Genomic DNA, 20,759 nt, shown 5'->3' on the forward strand with positions numbered 1-20,759 from the left:
TAAATGCACAAACAACTTGATAGGCTATTCTGTGTATTCGTTTCCTGTATTTCTTAAAGTAATGTTTATCTCAGAGAATTAACGAACCACAAGAGTGTATTGATTTAGTATGCAGTAATAATATGTTAGCTTAGCATTCCATTATTTTATAATCCAAATTTTAACTATGCTCAATTGAATCATGTTAAAATATATCAAATACATCTGCATTAAATGCAATGCAAAAAAATTGGGTAATGAGCCAAGCAGATTATGTTGCTCTGTTGTAAAATAAAATTTGTTCCTCCTGAGATTCAAGAGCCCTCATAACAAATTAATAACTTACTTATAGGTGTACATCCGTTATCAACACATTTTTATATAATATAATATAATATAATATAATATAATATAATATAATATAATATAATATAATATAATATAATATAATATAACATAACATAACATAACATAACATAACATAACATAACATAACATAACATAACATAACAAAACATAACATAATATAATATAATATAATATAATATAATATAATATAATATAATTTACGTTATTTAAGTTATTTGAAGGGTTCAGAACCATAGTGGCCCAAGCGCCATTTATTGAATACGTAGAAAACAAGGGTTAAAATTAAGTTATTATCATAATTCAATGGAAACATATAGCAAGTAAAATAAAGTATACACATTAAATCTAAATGATATGTCGGTCTTCATTAAAGTATGGATGCATGTAATAAAAATTAAGAAACATGTTAAAGGAATTGTCATTGCACCAAATGAGTGGTTTCTGGACCAAAATGATCGCATTTTAATTATTTAAATACAATTTAAATTAAGTAACATATTAAACGACTTATCCTTCTATCAAACACGAATCTTCCCTGGATCAAATGTCCTATTTTAATTATGTAATTACTTTATATTTATTTCTAACGGGTGCAGCGGAGCGCACGGGTACGGCTAGTATATAAATAAACAGAAAAACTTTAGCTCGCCCCTGAAAGAGTAGAACTCGTCCTCAGGGGGCGGATTCCTGAATTGAAATTAAGAAGTATATAATAAAATTTGTCTAATGTCTACTACGCAATAAGAATATATAAATTTAAATTTACAATTTTCCAATTTTTACAAAATCCATGCGTAACTTTTTAAATTTAATACTAGAACTATTAGAATTGACAAAATTAGGATATTTAAATATAAGTTTGTTATATATTCTTTGGCCTAAATTACTACCATGATTAAATATTGTAGCAGTGTTGCATTTTGGTTCAAACAATCTTAAAGAATTCATATCTTTTGTTTCATAACTATGCGAATACAATATAAAATTATTTCGATTTATGTGTATGAATTTTATTAATACATTATAATAAATTTGTCTTATATTAAGAAGATTAAAGTGTAAAAACAATTTTTGAGGTGGAAAATCAATAGGTTTATGAATACATATTTTAATTATTTTCTTCTGTTATAAATAAAGTGGATTAAAATTGGACTTAAGTAAGCTACCCCATCCTACAATTCCATACATAATTACCAATTGAAATAAAGTTAAGTATATTGTGCGAAATAAATTTATTGATAAGTAATTCCTCAATAAAAGAAAATATATATTATTTTACGTAATTTATTACAAAGGTAATTAATGTGTTGGTTCCATTTTAAATGATTGTCAAAAATTATCCCTAAATACTTAACTTCAGAGGAGTCCTTAATAATCGTACATTTACACTGTATAAGGCAAAAATTAGTTATGTAATTTAATACTTGATATAGATGTAGGAGGTTTGTTACATTTTTCAGATAATGAGAATGGAATAACTATGGTTTTATTTTCGTTGATAGAAAGATAAGACCCACGCCTGTGGAGTAACGGTCAGCGCGTCTGGCTGCGAAACCAGGTGGCCCGGGTTCGAATCCCGGTCGGGGCAAGTTACCTGGTTGAGGTTTTTCCGGGGTTTTCCCTCAACCCAATACGAGCAAATGCTGGGTAACTTTCGGTGCTGGACCCCGGACTCATTTCACCGGCATTATCACCTTCATATCATTCAGACGCTAAATAACCTACATGTTGATACAGCGTCGTAAAATAACCCAATAAAATAAATAAGTAATAGAAAGATAATTTATGTCAAACCATTTTTTTTATTAATTTAAGCCCATTATTTGAATTATTTGATAAAAAAATAAATATTTTTTGTGCAGGGAAGTGGAAGGGAAATGGACCTTGGCAATGAAAATTTAAATCCTGCATTTGCCTAAATAACTGTGGAAAACCACGGGAAAACCGCAATCAGATTGGTCGGCCCGGGGATTTGAACCGCGGACCTCTCGAATACGAATTCCGTGCGGAACGCATGGGCCACCTCCCTCGGTTAAACATACAGGAAGAGAAATATGGAAAAGAAATAACAGAAGATAGTTTCACAGGCAAAAATGCGTACTTAGAATTCCTGAACATTCGGTAGACAAGAGTGAATGTAAACAAGTCGGGAGAGGCGTGTCATTTTGTGTCGGAGAGAGGCCCGTTCCGCAGCAAAGCAAATGGAGAGCTGCATGAAATAAAGTATGAAGCCACACTCAGGTAATGTAGCGTTCTGTCTCAAATTTATTTTATTTCACAACGGAAGGCGAAGCTACTGCAGTCACACAGATGAGAGTGCTCCAAAAATGGCGTCCGTATTTCTGGAAGGTAAATTTATTTTTTGACATACGAAACTTTTTCATTACTTATCCGTGTTTTTTTTTTCTGTGCCTTGTTGAACTGATCTCGAAAAAGAAGTATAATATAATTCTATGCAACTTCGTACATTTTGTTTCAAGAAACATTGTACATGCTGTACAAAAAACAGATCTCCTACTAACTACAATATTAAAGAACAAGTGTTTTAAATTTTAGGTTATATTTAATTGAGAATTTCGTTGTCAGAAGGACGCGACATTCCTTTGTTGTATCCATATTATTCCACATTTATAACAATGTCAGATGAAAAAGTTGATTTGTTGTTCTTGAGTCAACTGTCCGAAGACAGGTCTGAACCTCACAAGTGATACTAACAAGGCATCACTTATGAGACAACTAGACCAGGAGATAATGGGGTATGGTGGCCAGTTCCTTTCCTGTTCCATATATCGCCAAATAGACTTCATATGTACACAAATAATTGTTTTTCCTCTGACACATATCGTCAAGTGAGATGTATTACCTGCTAATAGATGACCCTGTAGATCAGCCAGAACCTCTATCAGAGGATAAAACTGATTAAAAGAAAAATAATATTACAACAAACAAAGGCAGGGTTTTCATGGATCGAATTTTCTTTTTATAATAATTAATAGGCCTATACTTTTAATACAGTTGACCGATTGAAATATTTATCTGTTTTGATTAGGCCCTAATAACAGCACTAACAAAATATATCAGTTTTCAAAATTAATGCATAATACAAAGAAGGGTTCGTTTCTGTCCAGAAGTTTTTCCCATGTAATCTGCTGTCAAAAAATCTAAAAGTTAGAATTTATAAAACAGTGTGTGAAAATAATGTTGTTGGAAAATATTTGGGTTTAAGAGGGCTGAAGTTAAGGAGAATGGAGAAAGTTACACAACGCAGAAGTGCACGCATTGTATTCTTCACCTGACATAATTAAGAACATTAAATCCAGACGTTTGAGATGGGCAAGGCATGTAGCACGTATGCGCGAATCCAGAAATGCATACAGAGTGTTAGTTGGGAGATCGGAGGGAAATAGACCTGTGGGAATGCCGAGACGTAGATGGAAGGATAATATTAAAATGAATTTGAGGGAGGTGGAATATGATGATAGAGACTGGATTAATCTTGCACAGGATAGGGACCGATGACGGGCTTATGTGAGGGCGGCAATGAACCTTCGAGTTCCTTAAAAGCCATTTGTAAGTAAGTATTGTTAAAGAAATATTTTGAAAGTATGGACGATTAATTCCAGAGCTCCAGGCTCAAGGAACTTTTTACTCTGCACTACATTCTTCCTGCCATTTATTTTCAGTTCTTTGGGTTAGTAACAATTAATCTTACAGTTCAGGTGAATATTTTGACTTAGAAATGTCACAATTATTTTGAAATTGGAAAAATGAAGGACATTAATTCATGTGTAACATCCGTGACATGAAAGAAACAGCTATAAAATATTTACCGCGTATGTATTTGTGAACAAATTGGACGTCTTGAGATTTGCATAGCATTCACATACACACTATGAAAATGAATCTCTTTTTGCTTGAAACAGAGACCTGAGTTTTACACTTTTTGTTGATAAATTCACAAATCTTTTAACATCTATGACAGAACCTTTTCTTTCTCTTGTGCAATGATAATACATTTTATTGAACGACTTTTTCTGTAAAATGATACTGATCTTCTAAATTGGTTCTAGTAATAAAAATTGACAAAAGTCATTTCACTTCTAATATAATATAGAGTCTCAAAATAGCAAAAATATAACATACAGGTGGATTCAAAATCAAAATTTTCGGTTGAATTTGGATTTAAAATAGAGAAAGTTGGCTGTATTAATAAAATATGTAGCACACAAAAGATATTATGTGAGTGGAGTTCAAAGGTTACTGACAAAGCGATTAGAATGGAAGAGAGGCTTGTAATAATCCTTAATTATTAAGGAAAATATTAACCTTCGGTGTCTAATTCTGGAAAACAGTCTTAATTGCTCACAAAAGCAAGTATAGCATCTTAAGTAGGCCTACATACAGAGGTAATTTTATATAGCAGAAACCTCGGGAACAGCTTTTGCGTAGAAATCTATAGTGGAAGCTCTTAAGTTCGACAGAAAACAAGTTCGACATTCTATAGTTTGACTGCTTACGTAGGAGAATTAGACACGCCCCTATACGGGCACTAAGAAATGAGTTTGCCATTTGAATGGGAATTGGTTCTGTGTCTTGTAGTGATACTTTTGTTAAAGAAAAACAGAATATTTTATTGTTTAGGACATCCATATTTAATCACTAATTTTTAATTAAAGAACTCTTCTTTTTCTATTTGAGAATTTTCACTTTTGTGAGACGGAACTGTCGAAACCCACTGTGGTACTAAAAGAGCATACACAAGTCTCGGGGCGGGTAGGAAATGCAAATACAGTACTGTATTCGTTGTTGGATAACCAATCAGAATTTGTATTCATTTCACCTGCCACACACACTATCCTTATTGGACTGAACTTTCAATTCTGTTCAGTCGAACTTAGGAGAGTTCACTATACTTTGAATGTTTACTAATAGTGTGATACTGAGAGATGAATTGCAGCATTACGGACGGAAATATTTGTATCATGGAAGGGATCGTGATGAAGCAAGTTTCATGTAAACATCTTTCTTTACTTTCTGAAAGACACAACTCAAAGACTTCATGTTCAAGGTAGTTTTATATTTTACCATGAAATGGACACAATATTTGGCAGAAGAATTTTATTTATATAAAACTCTGTAAGGGGGAAAGGAACTGGCCACCCTACCTATTATCTCGTGACCTAATTGCACTATAAATAGTGTCTTCTTGATATTACTTGTGAGGTACAGGTCTGTCTGCGGACAGATGACTAAACAACATACAGCAATAAATAAAACTATGTAAACCATCGGAATAATTTGGGTTGAAAATAAATTTAAAAATATATATGAATAAATATTTTGTGGCTCTTTCCCCAGAATCTGGAATCCTTTGTAAATGATTTTCTGCTAATTAGACGCCGAATGTTCATTTTTCTTAATAATAAAGAGCTTATTCCAAGCCCCTCTAATATGCAATTAGAGGAGAATTGGAAAAAAAACCAACGAGTTACATAATACGAAAAGGAAAGCCTGAAAGGTACAAGAAATGAAGAATTAATAGATATGTTCATTGTAATAGTCGTAGTAGTATACAGGATGTAAGGGTTATAAGTGCCATTATTTTAACTGATGATTATTCATGCAATAAGGAAGAAAAAATATCCTTACAGTACAGCTCAAGCGGGTACAGACATACCGGTACAAAACAGATGCTCTGTTGTAATGCAGGAGAGGACCAGGATAATACTATTGTTTACATAAAACGAGCAGCAAATACAAACTTTCACTCTCATTAATAGAACATTAAGGTAAATTTATATTTTATGTAACAATATTGCTTCATTTTTATTGTATGTCTACAAAATAAACAATACTGGTTTTCTGAAAAAATCACACGAACTTTTTTCTAGCGCAAAATTTTAATCTCTCCCACTTCCGTAAAGTAATATCATTTTTTAACAAATTTCTGGTTGTGTGGTTTTCGAAACGTGATAAAGGACTCCCAGATTCTAAAAATCGTTGAGAGACTGCTACAAAAGTTCGCCGATTAGGTAACCTTCTTTGAGGAAAACGTTGACGGTACATCCTTCTTGTCTCACTTGAATTACGACACTTTCTCCATAAATTAATAACATATGATATTCTTAAACTGTGAATGACGTTGTATGTTGTTTATTGAATATCCTGTACTGAACTGTCATCCGCTCGGCAGTATACGTACGAACTCAGGTGACTCGTACTTACATCTGTGCAGAGTACTGCCTTCTGAACACGTTGCCATGTCTTTCACGCCAGAATATTCACAAATTTAAGCATGGATATTTATTTAATTTCACGAAAACACAAATATTTATTTAAACTAAAATTAACTCTTTGCTAGATATACCTATTGATGTAAATGTTTTCGAAATTTTACTAACGATATAAGTAGTATAACGAAAATAACATAAGAAAAGATTTTTCTTTTCTGGGAAAACTATCGAGTTTTGACTCTATGTTGCTTGGACATTTTTTGATCCTGTAGACCAGTGGTCGTCAGCACTCGCTGAAATGTGCAAAGGGTAAGAGGAGCCGTCCCGTGTGCCCTATCGTGCAGCAGGAAGAGGTAGAGAGCATACCCGCTAGCAGCTACTGCACTGTGTTTTCCGCGGGTAAGATGCTAGCCCCAGGGTGCTCTGTGCTGACAACTACCGACGTCCACGACGACATTGAAAAAGATGGAACTTATACTCTTTACACCCTGTATATTTAACGACACTTTCAACTGTAGAGTTTATTTACCATCGTAATTCAATCGATAAGACAAATAGTTAATAAAATATCACATGGAGTCCTTTATCGCGGACAGAGTTCTTTTACGTGCTGTAAATCCATGACATACCTATCAACTTCATTTCCCTCTTGGAGAAAGCCACGCTAATATTATATCGCTCTTTAAAATCCACCTCCTTTGGATAGGGTTTGAAACGCAGAACTTCGGATGCAACCGTTTGTATGATGTCCTCTAAATTGCAGGACTTCATCCGCAAGGTACAATCTCCCTTTGAATCTATTCATTTACAATTTTTAATTTTAATACGTAGGTTATATTGCTTTTGCACAGAGTAACATTTTGAGAGCTTCGTTAATTTTTTTTCTGTGTCACATTCGGATATGATTTTGACGTAGAGGTGAGTCTTTCTAGTTACTAGTATGGGAGGGTTAACTTAGGAAATAACCGATACTTTTAAATGGACATCTCTTCCCTCGTTCTGCTTGAGGTCCCTTGTTCTCATCATTTTCCCCTTGTTTTCTTTCCCTTCCTTTTCTTCTTATAATCTTCCCTTTGTTCTCCATGTCTTCACCGTCTTCTCTTTATATTCCCCTTGTTCTTGTATTTCCGTTAATGTTTTACTCTCCTCGCTTTCCTTATTTCATTTCTAGCTCCACTCACACATAATTCTACCTAAAGATATTTAGCACAGTAAACCTATGACTTATTCTCATACGTAGTTGTACGTAAAGTTATGCAGCATATTAAATCTATCCACATGTCGACAGTTGATAGCACTCACACGTAGTTCTACGTAACGTTATGCATCTGTCATTCTTTTATTTCGTTGTTTATTATATTTATACCATCTACAGCACTCAATCTAATGGAATAGTTCTTGATCCTACAATCCAGTTTCAGTGGGATGCCCTGCAGGCACAGCACGTTGATGAGGAGAAGAAATCCAGTTGTGAATCCTGCATTCCTTACCTAAGTAAGAAATATAACGTTTCCACTAGTCAGTGGAGTGTTTCTGGTATTTTGTTTGGTGCACATGGCACACTTCCTAAATTCACATGTAATATTTTAAAAGCACTCGGTCTCCGATTTTTTGAAATTCCAAAAATTGTGTTGAATATTCTTAAGGATTCAATCCAAATATTACATTACCATTTATATTTTGGTCATTGATGATTCTATTGGGTTTGCATTTCTCTGAATTTTTTACTAAACAATTCCTATCTTTCTAAATTATTCTGTAGTGCTTTTATTCTGGATCTTTATTGTCACCCTCATTGAGGGCAGATTATTTTGTTTAATAAATATTTATATAGAATATCCATTATATTTTATAGAATTTCAGAAGAAAGTAATTTTGTTCTTTTCGTGATAATTCTTGAAGCTTCTGTTTACCATAATTTATGGCCGTGTGACAATTAATAATAAACACATAGCCCATCAGGTAGCTGAGAACTAAAGCTCAGTTTTAACATTCCGCGAACTCCACGGAGGTCATGGAGTTCGCATAATAAGTGTGCACCGTTATCTAGAATATACTGCGTACAGTATTAAAAAACCACATATTCTCTTTTATTCCTGTTCCCATCAACATACAAAGTTTAGTGAATTATAAATCATACAGAGTGGAGTAACAAGCTTCAATTATACTGAACAATTAAAAGCCAGCCAGATAACTGGAACGTTTGCGACTGTGCATTCTTTCAGTCGGAGACGCCATGTGGGCAAGACCTCTGAAAAGAATAGTGTTCCCTATGCCAGATAAGAACACCCAGGAAACCAGATGTACCAGTTGGAGATGCAGAATTGGCGAGAATTGTTAGAATAGGAGGTTGCTGTGTATGGGAAGTATCTGAGCTATATTTGAATAATTCCATTGTTAAGAATTCACTATTACAGTATCATTGTTTAAACCTTCGCACATGAAAATTTACAGATGAATAGATCAATAACGGTCTGGGGAGAAAAGGGATTCCATCCGTACATGTGTAAAGACTCAGGACGCAGTTTATGATCCTCAATTATTGGTGTTCTATGTAATATAACTGTTTCAGTTTTGTTTTTTAACCTTCGATATTTCACATTTTGTGCTGTGTCTAATTTTGTTATATTTATCTGGAAAATACCATTTGAATTGTGTTATAGGGAAAAAATATAAGTTACAAATATGCCGGTACAACTTGCAAAAACTTTGCGAAATACCAAATGGCATGTCACACTTTGGGTTTGTTCCGATTGTACTTTGCATTTACAGCATCACCAATGTTGTCAATTGATGCAATGAATTGTTTGTTGTTCTTGTTTAAATACAGTGTCACTGAATCGGATAGTGATTTAATGGTGTGATTTCTGCCATTACAAACAAGTCCTATTGTGGTGTTGGGGCCCTGTAGCTTCAATGATGAAGGGAATAATGACTTTTCTATCAAAGGAAAAACCGTTGTGTTTTTCTTTCTGTAGGATTAGATTATTGCTCCTCCAGCAGTCGTTGGCAGTGGTCTGGTAGTTACCGTATTATCTTTTAACTCCAAGACTCATGGATTGAAATCCTAAGAAAGATAGAATATGGATGTTAAAGGTGATAAAAGTGTCATGGTTTCGTTCACGAGAAAAGTCAACTGCGGGGTTCTTGCAGATATTTTAGAACGTATGAACCAGAGCCTCATAGAGGCACATGAAAAATTTGTTACTCTTATCTCGCCTGATCATATTTGGGTCTGAAATATTGTTGAAAAGATTGTTAAAATACCACCAACAAAACCACTGAAACCACCACCACTACCACAAACAAAACCACTACTACTACCACCATAAAAACAACCACTACCACCACGAACAAAAACTCTACCACCGCCACCACTAATAAAGCCACCAAAGCCACCATCACCACTACAAAACTATCATCAAAACCACTACCAACATCATCCCCACTAAAACCACTATCGAAACCACCACAAAAACCGTTACCAACACCAGCACCACTACCACCACTCCATCATAAAAACATCTACCACCACCCCGTCATCAAAACTACTATCGCGACCACCAAACCAGCTACCACCACAACCAACAAAACCAATACCACCTTCTGGAACATCATTATTAGACAGCGGAAAAAAAGTCATTCGGATGTGAAGGTAACTACAACGCGAGTAGTTTGTCTCGTCAGAGGGTTGATGTTTACGTAAGCACAGTAGGCATACTAGAGGCGCGTGGAGGTAAGAACTGTTTTCGAATCGATGATTCAGAAGGTGACTGATATTTTGTGTACTTTTCTATAAACTCTTTAAAGTGAGGATTGTCCAAAAATTTTGAATGGAATATTGCAACTTATCAACATTCGACACTAATCCTGGCAAAAGTCATATTTCATATTTGAGGCGGAATTTGAACTTGAACACTTATTTTCTTCTAACATAGACCATCATTTTTCGTATGATTCTGTGTATTACATTGATGTTCTATCGTTTTGTTATCTTTTTTAATGCACAGATACATAACCCACATTTAATTGTTTCACCAGTATTACTACTAAAGTTGTGGACACCATATGCTTCTATTAAAGAATACACCCTATGTTTTTAACATTTGTCTTCGGCGTTATGATCACTTCACCGAACACAAATGAATAATATGTCTACGTATCTCAATGTTCTCTGTTCACGTACGGACGAGGACTGACTGAGAACGCAGAGTGGCAGTTGTTTTCGGTGTTCGCGTGGTGCTCTCTGTGGACGGTACCGTGTTGTAGCTGCCTACTTGGGAAGTGTGCACACCTCATGTCATAGTGTATGCGTACAGTACTTGTAAACCGTAGACAAGGCTTCTGACTTTTTTCCGCTGTCTAATCATTATCGCTGCTATGACCACTAATACCATCTCTGTTATTCGATAATTCATTATCCTGATATTTTATATTTGGATGTAAATTCAAGCATCAAATGTTTCCAACAGTCTTTTTTCCGCAATTTTAAGGGGACTCGTCAAGTCCTACCTCATTAATGTTAAAAGAGCTATATTAATGACCCGTTACCTCAGAATATAATAGGGATAGGAATGTGATATTTTTACAGGATGTTTATGCATTCCTTGTGAGTATACCGATTCTTTTTGATGATGAAATATCAAGTCTAAAAAATATATAATTTTTATAAACCTCAAAAAATAAAAAAAAAATCAGACATTTTATTTAAAAAATAAACTATTACACCAAACTCAATAAAAGTAGTTCCATATCATCAAAGGGTTATATGAAATGTGTGGTAAACATTTCATTCAGATAGACCTAGCAGAGTCTGAGAAAACGGGTCATTTATGTTGAAAAATGTAGTTTTAAGTAGATCACGTTTAAAGTAAAAATTTCCACAAAAACTCACCTATTACAGAAAAAAAATGTTTTAAAACCCTCAACTACTTCTCCATCCTGCTCACCTAATACTGCCCTCCTTCTCTTGGTTCTTCCTCTTAGATTGTGCTTGTTACTGCGATCTTTGCCTTCCGTATTTGCAATGTGTACAAGTTCGCCATGTTTTCGAAGTATTATATCCTAGTTTTAATACCTGGATCTTTCAACACTAGTATACTTGCAGTGTATTAATTATTAAATGTGAGTACAGCATCTAGTACACCAAGTTTCAACGTTGACATTACCAACAAATACATTTTTTTGAGACTCGGTACCAAACAACGTTATTGAAAGATTGAATAGTATTTTGAGTTCTTTCTCTCGAACATGTTTTTTTAGTAAATCAGGATGGGCAAGATCTTGAAACACAGGTTTTATGAAGCATTAATTTTACTACAAAACAAGCCAAGCCACAGCCTTCTAAGACAATTAGTTCCTGAGATAATTTTTTTTGTGAAAAGTGGTAATTTTTTCTATAAAACATAAGTACACTAACATATTTAAAATAGTAAATATTAGGATATTTTAAAAAAACCAACACCAAAGAATGCAGAATGAACCACATTTTCATAAAATGTAAAAAAAAATAAAATAAAATAAAATTTGCCATTATTTTTCATTTTGGGTCTTGATGACTCCCCTTAAAATAACTATTATGGTTATGATTATGTGAGTGTGAATCACTCGGCTTCAAAGTTTTGTGTCAGTGTTACATTTATGTTTAATGTTTAAATTCTTAATGAAACCGAAGATAAATAAAACACAAATGATCACACTTCTCATGTGGCACTTCCCAGTCAATAACCAAAGTCGTTAAATTTGTAACGACCACACCAGATGTTAACAGTGCTTTAGATTTCATCACACAGTGCCTTTGCCCTGCAGTCACATCTCCTAACATGAGGGCTTAGTCTTCTGAAACATGCAATCTTCCTTTGACTTACCCATTCAGTTCCTTTCCTGTAACTCAGCAGTAAGTAAACTCCCTTGAGAAAGTCAATAAACCAGCGGTATAAAGATGAAATGTCGTACCATAACCCACCAGGATTTTATCTATATTTTTCCTTGTAAGGATCGAGGATTACCTTTTATATGCACTTCAAACTTCTGACTGAAGTTAACGATATCAGATTTATACCGTACTGTCGTATACTTCAAGAACATGTTCATAGAAATAACTTTTCAGTGCATGTAACACGCCCAGCGATTCCAACATTTACAGGGAGAGGCATTACACTAAAAATTAAATAGAGAGAACCACCGGAGGCCTTAAATTTCCAGAGTGCGGGATTGTAATTCCATGAATTTCGATGCAATTCCCGCGATTCTTGCGATACACAAGATCAGAAAAGAAAATATTTTCTCGGAGATCTTCCGTTTCTCTGAACAACAAGTATCATTCTACCAAATATTGGTATTTTTCCTGGTGTTTTAACAGATTATTATTTAACGGCGCTGTATCAACTACTAAGTTACCGAGGGTCTGCGAAAATTGGCGATAACGAGATGGTATTTGGCGAAATGAAGCCGAGGATTCACACGAATTACTTGACATTATCCTTACAAATTGGGGAAATTTTCTTCAAAATCCCAACCATATTAATCAGCCAAAGCAGGAATCTAACCCACCACCAAGCTCAATTTCAGAACAGCAGGAAAACGCTTCTGCCGCCTGCGCTACATCTGTGGCTCCCTGGAATTTCCTTAATCTAATTTAGCTTCATTCAAGTTCATTAATAATCAGGGTTTTTGACATGGTATACGAGCTTTTCATGACGCGGGATAGAGACTAGGGTCGTGCATAACCGGTTACGTAAGATAGAATAGAAATATTGCTACTGTACGCCTGGCACTATAGACAGTATGCGAAGCTCTTGCGTCTCGCGGAGTGATCCAATGTTCGGTTTAACGAATGTCCGAGTCTCACTCGGTTGGACGGCTCTGGATCACGAAAGACAGATAATATTGAGCCATCCAGGAGTTCCAAGAATCGTTGCAAGGAGGCGATTATCATCGTGTACCTTTCAATTGATATTTCCTCTTCCTCTCTCTCTCTCTCTCTCTCTCTCTATATATATATATATATATCTCTTCTCTTGATTGATTTGATAGATTTATACTGACTGACTGACTCATTCATTCATCCATTCAGCAATCCAGGTAATGCAACAGCACGCATCATGAAGCTACAATCATTAGACTTGAGAGTGCTTTTATTTTTGTTAACTTTTTATCTCCCTAAAAACGATTCATTAGAAAAATAATATTATATCCACTTATAATAATTAAAACACATAGCCTATATTAACAACAACTCTTCCGCAAGTAGCCTATGTATTTTGAGTTTAAAGTATGAACGTTACAATAGTAAGTGTGTACATATTTGGTCTTCTATTTTGTAAGTAACTGTAAATTTATTTTATTCTTGCATTTGTTTACATGTAAGATTTCATCTATGCATTACGCTTATTTCCTTTGTTCTTACCGGTGTCCATTGGTTAATTTCTATATTAGTTATGAAGATAAATGTATCAAAGCGTCCAATCAATTATAATCCTATTTCAAGCTAACTTACTTACTTGCTTACGGCTTTTAAGGAACCCGCAGGTTCGTTGCCGCCCTCACATAAGCCCGCCATTGGTCCCTGTCCTGTGCAAGATTAATCCAGTCTCTAGGCTATCATCATATCCCACTTCCCTCAAATCCATTTTAATATTATATTCCCACCTACGTCTCGGTCTCCCAACTAACACTCTATAAGCATTTCTGGATTCACCCATACGTGCTACATGCCCTGCCCATCTCAAACGTCTGGATTTAATGTTCCTAAATACTGTATGTCACGTGAAGAATACAATGCGTGCAGTTCTGTGTTGTGTAACTTTCTCCATTCTCCTGTAACTTCATCCCTCTTAGCCCGAAATATTTTCCTAAGAATTTCAAGCTAACACTTTTTTAATTAGGAAAAGTAAATTTCCTTCAATTGATTCTCCATTTGTGTAGTTAGCTATAAAATGTCATCTGGCACCTCTTTTTCTTTTCATACAATCAGAATGTATATTGTAATTTATTGTCATAAAGATCAGTGAACCATATACTGATATTTGTTATGCATAGAAGTACATTTTATTTATGTAAGCAAACTGTCATTACTAGTTTTGTTATACATAGAAGTGTATTGTATTTATGTATCTCATTTATTTACTTTTCAAAGTTACATGAAGTATACTGTGTTATATTCCAGTGCAAAATAAGTTGCTCAATAATGAAACATTTAGTACACATCGAAACTCTGTTTCTTTGACCTGCTAGAACAGCCATCGTCAACTGCCCTGCATATTAGTTCGGAGCGCCGAGACGCTGGCTGAGGAGGTAGTAGTACGCAGTGTGCAGTGTGTCGAGCCAAGCTATCACAGACGTCAGCTTTCTGATCATAATTTACAATGTCTTCTTCGATTGTGTTCTACACGAGCATTGACACCTAACATTGAACAGTTAGTTAGGGAAACACGAATTAAAAAAATCCAGGAAAACCAATGCTAATGATCAGCTAAAATAATTTTTATCATTTGTTATTTACATTGTAATAAAATAATTTAGTCCTACTTCAGTCTTATAACAGAAACGATAATATGTTTCATATGTTATACAAAATAACAAATAATTGATTTTGTGATGTATAGTGCGAGATAAAAAATGGATAATTATTTTTAATTTATTGACGACACTTGAACAAAGGAATAAAATGACATGATTTAAATATTACTAATGGATTCTATTTGTTTAATGTTTTGTAAAAGTGAAAATGCATTATAGGTCTGTAAATTCTCAGTTATTTTAATATGAAAAAAAATCTATTTACTTTCAATATCGTTACAATACATAGCGGAAAAATACAGGGACATCATTTTATTTTTACTAACATTTTTAATATTAACCTGTCTATACCTTTAGAGAACCGGAAACACCGCTTGCTCCCCCCTCCAAGACTGGAGTTCGATGATACTGGCGTAAAACACAAATCACTCTACTAGGTATGGGATGGAAGAAAAGTAGTTCATCCATTTACGTAAACTAGGAAATATCGCGATTTTGAGTTTGACAATTTTCATTAGGTTTTTCTTTAATCAAAGTACAGTACTGTATTAAGAATAAGTGTTTTTACTCACGAACTGAGTTATCCATGCGAACGTATTCATTATGCAGTGTATACTGTCTACAGCACATTAGCGTACAATATAGAGAAAGAAGTTAAATTGAAAAATAATCATAATATGAATATTTAAACACAATTTTGAAAATGGTGGCCGTTCATTTCGATACAGGCTTCAGTTCTTTTGTGCATATTATCGCACTATAGACTATTGCATCTAATTCCAATTGCCAGTTTCGTCCTTCGTACTAGTAACTCATGTTGAAATAATTCTGTACCTACTCTACGTACTGTGAATTCAATCTTCACTTCTGCCCGACCCGAAAATATAAAATTACTCAGACATGCTATATACTGTCCGTCCAAGTGGTTATGCGGCACGTTTGTAGAAAGGGAGGAAATCACGTGACAGTTAATTACTTAACGAGGCCCTTTTATTTAAGTTAAATTTAACAGCTGTATAATATTACGTAAACGTCCAATTCCTAAGAGAAATTAATGTTTTCAGAAAAGAGCTAAGACAGCCCAGCTTTTACAGATGGGCGAGCAGAAGCAGGTGGGGGAAATCGGGATGCGACGTAGGCAAACGGACAGTACCTGTGCGAAAATATGATTCAATATTGAAAGCTCTTTCGTCACTGGAAAACGCGAACATATTTCTGGAACGTACTATACGCAGTAACTCAGTACTGCTTACTATCTGTGGTCTTGGTTCTGTGTGGAGTTGGAACTTCCTTAGTAGAAGGGGTGGGAGTGAAGTACATTCAAAAACTCAGGTACAATAAAAATTGAAGTAAAAATAAAATGATGTCCCTGTACAACTTGTTCCTTGTTTTAAACTGAAAAGTAATTTACTTATTACCAGACAGTTTATGCGGGATGACTTAAGGAAAAGTGAAGTTGTTTCATATCGGAGTATATGGCACGTGCTGCGTCGTTCGTCTTTTGTGTACCTGGCGAGTACAGCAGCGTACATAACGAAGGAACCCCGATCCATATTGCAACGCAATGTGGGCAGTTGTGTTATCCTGCTCAAGTAGGCTATTTAGTACGAGTTGAATAGTGAAGTGTTGATCCAGTCATAATGTCGAAGTCAAAACAAATTCGCTTAGAGATACGAAATGCAATTAAGAAGTATGAGAGTGACATTTTATTACTAACGAAGACAATATCGTGTGTAATGTATTTAAAATTGAAATAAAAATCAGAACAACTCAGGCTATAGAGAAACATTGCAACAGTACATCGCACAGGAAATGCGTTGAAATGAAATCTGAGGAACCATCATCATCATCATCATCATCATCATCTAATTGTGCGGGTCTAAACGACACGTGCAACATGATGCTCAATCCAAATATTCCTCTAAAGAAATTGAGTGATCCCCATTTTAGAGTTTTTGTTCAGAAATTCTCTCGATACAAAAACTGTTTAAGCGATAGGCGAAGACGATTCAGCTTCGACAACTTACGAGAATATATCGTTATTTACTGCAACGCTGGTAATTGCATCAATGATGACGAGGACTGAACTTGCAAGGTATGTACTACAGTACGTTAGTTTTCTTTTCCTTCTGACTGTACATAGATACAGATGCAGTTGACGTCGTCTGTTTACGTTTAAAACCTGTTGCGCCAATGGTCTGAATGAAAAAAAATGTAACATATAGTAAATGTGCACCTACATTGAACGGTAAGTCATCCAGCATCCACTGTCTACTTATTACACAGTTAGTCTTAAAATAAATTAAGTACATGCTTCTTCCGTGTTTATTTTTATTATAATTATTAGATACAGATTAAAATGGTTGAACAAGTGAACGGACGTCACTGCCCTCACCCGAATCCTTCCCCCAACTCCTGCTGCACAGCTGATATCTAAGGGATAAAACTGAGCTATCGAGAAAAACTGTGTCTGCACCACAGTGCACTGAGATGACGACTCCTGTACTAGAAGATTTTCCACATGATTGTACATGCACACACGCAAATGGAATCGTCAAGGTATTCTGTCTCTTTTTTTTTCCTCTAGAAACATAGTCGCTGCGTCGTTTACAGCACCGTGCAGGTTAAAGGAATCTCATCTCTGGTCATCACTAACGTCATTACAGTATTTTGTTTATTACTTTTACGAAGTGTTACATATTAATTTTCATAAAAATTGCAGAGAAACTCAACACACCTATTGAAATCGATGCAGTTACATTTCTTGAACTCTGTGTAGGGAAGAAATGTGATGTGAAATTGAAGTGTTTCAAAGGCCGAGAATTAAGATAAACACTGGAGTTTAGTTAGAGTGAAGTGTGGCTCACATACTGAAACAATAATCTATGCTAATTTCCTTAGACGCTGCTTGCTACTGCAGTGCTATACTGTAGAATATCCTGAGGGTAACTTCAACAGAGGAGCGGCGAATGCTATTGAGACAGTTGTGAGAGAATTTGTGTTATGAACTGGATTGATATAACTCTCTATATGTCCATTACAAAGTAACGGAATTACTGGCTTCATAAAGCAATAATGTCTTCACACGATTAAAGCAAACCTCCATTTCAAGCTCAATTAGATACACGTGCTCGTACTACAGTCAGTTTAACGGAGCGAAAATCTTCGTGTGTGTGTGTGACCCAAATGTAACAAAATTTTCTTCATAAATATATCTGCCGGAAATAATGTGCGCAACGGGAGAGATACAGCAATGGATATCCATTATTATCTTAAGTGAAATTTCATAAAATAATATGGATATCCTACCACACATACTCGTGTACAAATCATTTGACGCTCTAAAATACCGGGCGCCAACAAAAGACATTACCGGTTTCGAACACATGTAATTTACGTTATATGAATCTGAGGTGCATGAATATAGCACCAATGGAAAGAGAAACTGAAAAAGTCTAGTTGTGGCAAATTTGTTTTCCTAGTTGATAAAACTGCCTCATAATACTTACTTACAAATGGTTTTTAAGGAACCCGCAGGTTCATTGCCGTCCTCACATAAGCCCGTCATCGGTCCCTACCCTGTGCAAGATTAATCCAGTCTCTACCATCATATTCCACATCCCTCAAATCGATTTTAATATTATCCTCCCATCTACGTCTCGGCCTCCCCAAAGGTCTTTTTACCTCCGGCCTCCCAACTAACACTCTATATGCATTTCTGGATTCATCCATATGTGCTACATACCCTGCCCATCTCAAACGTCTGGATTTAATGTTCATAATTATGTCAGGTGAAGAATACAATGCATGCAGTTCTGTGTTGTGTAACTTTCTCCATTCTCCTGTAACTTCATCCCTCTTAGCCCCAAATATTTTCTTAAGAACCTTATTCTCAAACACCCTTAATCTCTGTTCCTCTCTCAAAGTGAGAATCCAAGTTTCACAACCATACAGAACAACCGGTAATATAACTGTTTTATAAATTCTAACTTTCAGATTTTTTTGCAGCAGACTAGATGACAAAAGCTTCTCTACCGAATAATAATAGACATTTCCCATATTTATTCTGCGTTTAGTTTCCTCCAGAGTGCCATTTATATTTGTTACTGTTGCCCCAATATCTTTCTTTTTTCACTTCTTCGAAGGATAAATCTCCAATTTTTATATTTCCATTTCGCACAATATTCTGGTCACGAGACATAATCATATACTTGTCTCTTCGGGATTTACCGCCTCATAGTGGCACATATAAACGAATTTGTTCATTGTTGAGGCGAAATGTCTGCTATAGAGGACAGAAAAGCTCGATTTTTATGTGAATCAGTCGGTTATTAATGAGCAACGACATTACCGAACGAAGTTTGGTGCAGATCCACCCAGTGGGCCTACAATCTGTAAATTGTACACTGATTTTAAGGCAACATTCTTCGCAAGCGTTTGTGATTTCATTCGTACCGACTACAGTTGCTGCTAACCCTAAAACAAGAGGATAAAGTGCTACGAAGAAAATTGTGCTTAAGTATGTAGACTTTATTTGAAACGAGATGAATTCATTCGTTCCGTGGTGTTTTCTGACGAAGCCACTTTTCATCTTTCTGGTAAGGTTAACAGACATAACCTCAGAATATGGGGGCCGCAAAATCCGCGTAGCTACGTGGAATTTGACTATAGGCTTGATGTGTGCCGTGTTACCAAGAAGGACACATTGCACATCTTTAAGATAAGGAACTAAACTTTTTGAGTTTCTCTTTCCATTGGCACTATTTTCATGCACCTCAGATTCATAGAACGTAAATAATATGTGTGCGAAACCGGATATACCTTTTATAGAAGCCCTGTATTGGATAAAATATTTTATCGGTCATTTTAGTTTAGACGACTTTTAGTTCGAGACTTGTACTACTATAGATATTTATTTTTTCAAAAGCAAGGCTCTTAACCTGCCTTTATTTCGTCGTGACTACGAATTTGATTCATAGATGTCGCTAGGGCAGAGAAGCGAAGACCACATAGTTCGTCAGAGATTATCCAGAGTGCACCACAGACTGTGGGTCTACATTACACGCTTAATGAGTAAATGGATGATAATGATGCAGAATTGTTAGGATGTCACATGGCAACCGCAGTAACAGGTGGAGGAAACCCCTGTGTTCCTGGACCAAGGGCTTGCCCAGCACAGATTATAAATTCAAGATAGATCATCCGGATTTGAACCCGGGGCCCCTGGCATATACGTCAAGTGCGATATTACTGATATTATAAACAGGGAATGGAACAGCTAAAGGAGCTAAGTGTGTAAAAGATGTTTTCGAGATATTCAATAAAAAGTATATGACGTTTGTAATTTGTTGTTTACTTTGTTTATAATGTAATCTTTCTTTATATCTGTGCTATTGTATTTGTATTTATTGTGATGTGGAAGAGGAGGCCTGATGGCCTTAACTACACCAGAATAAATAAATAAATAAATAAATAATAATTAAATCAATAAATAAAAAAATGAATAAATAAATAATTAAAAATTTAAATAAATAATTAAAAAATTAAATAAATAAATAAAACATTAAATAAAGAAATAAAAAATTAAATAATGAAATTATTAAATAATTAAAAATTAAGTAACTAAATAACAAATTAAATAAAGAATTAAATGAATAA

This window comes from Periplaneta americana, chromosome 7 (assembly GCF_040183065.1).
Source record: "Periplaneta americana isolate PAMFEO1 chromosome 7, P.americana_PAMFEO1_priV1, whole genome shotgun sequence".
Lineage (NCBI taxonomy): Eukaryota > Metazoa > Arthropoda > Insecta > Blattodea > Blattidae > Periplaneta > Periplaneta americana.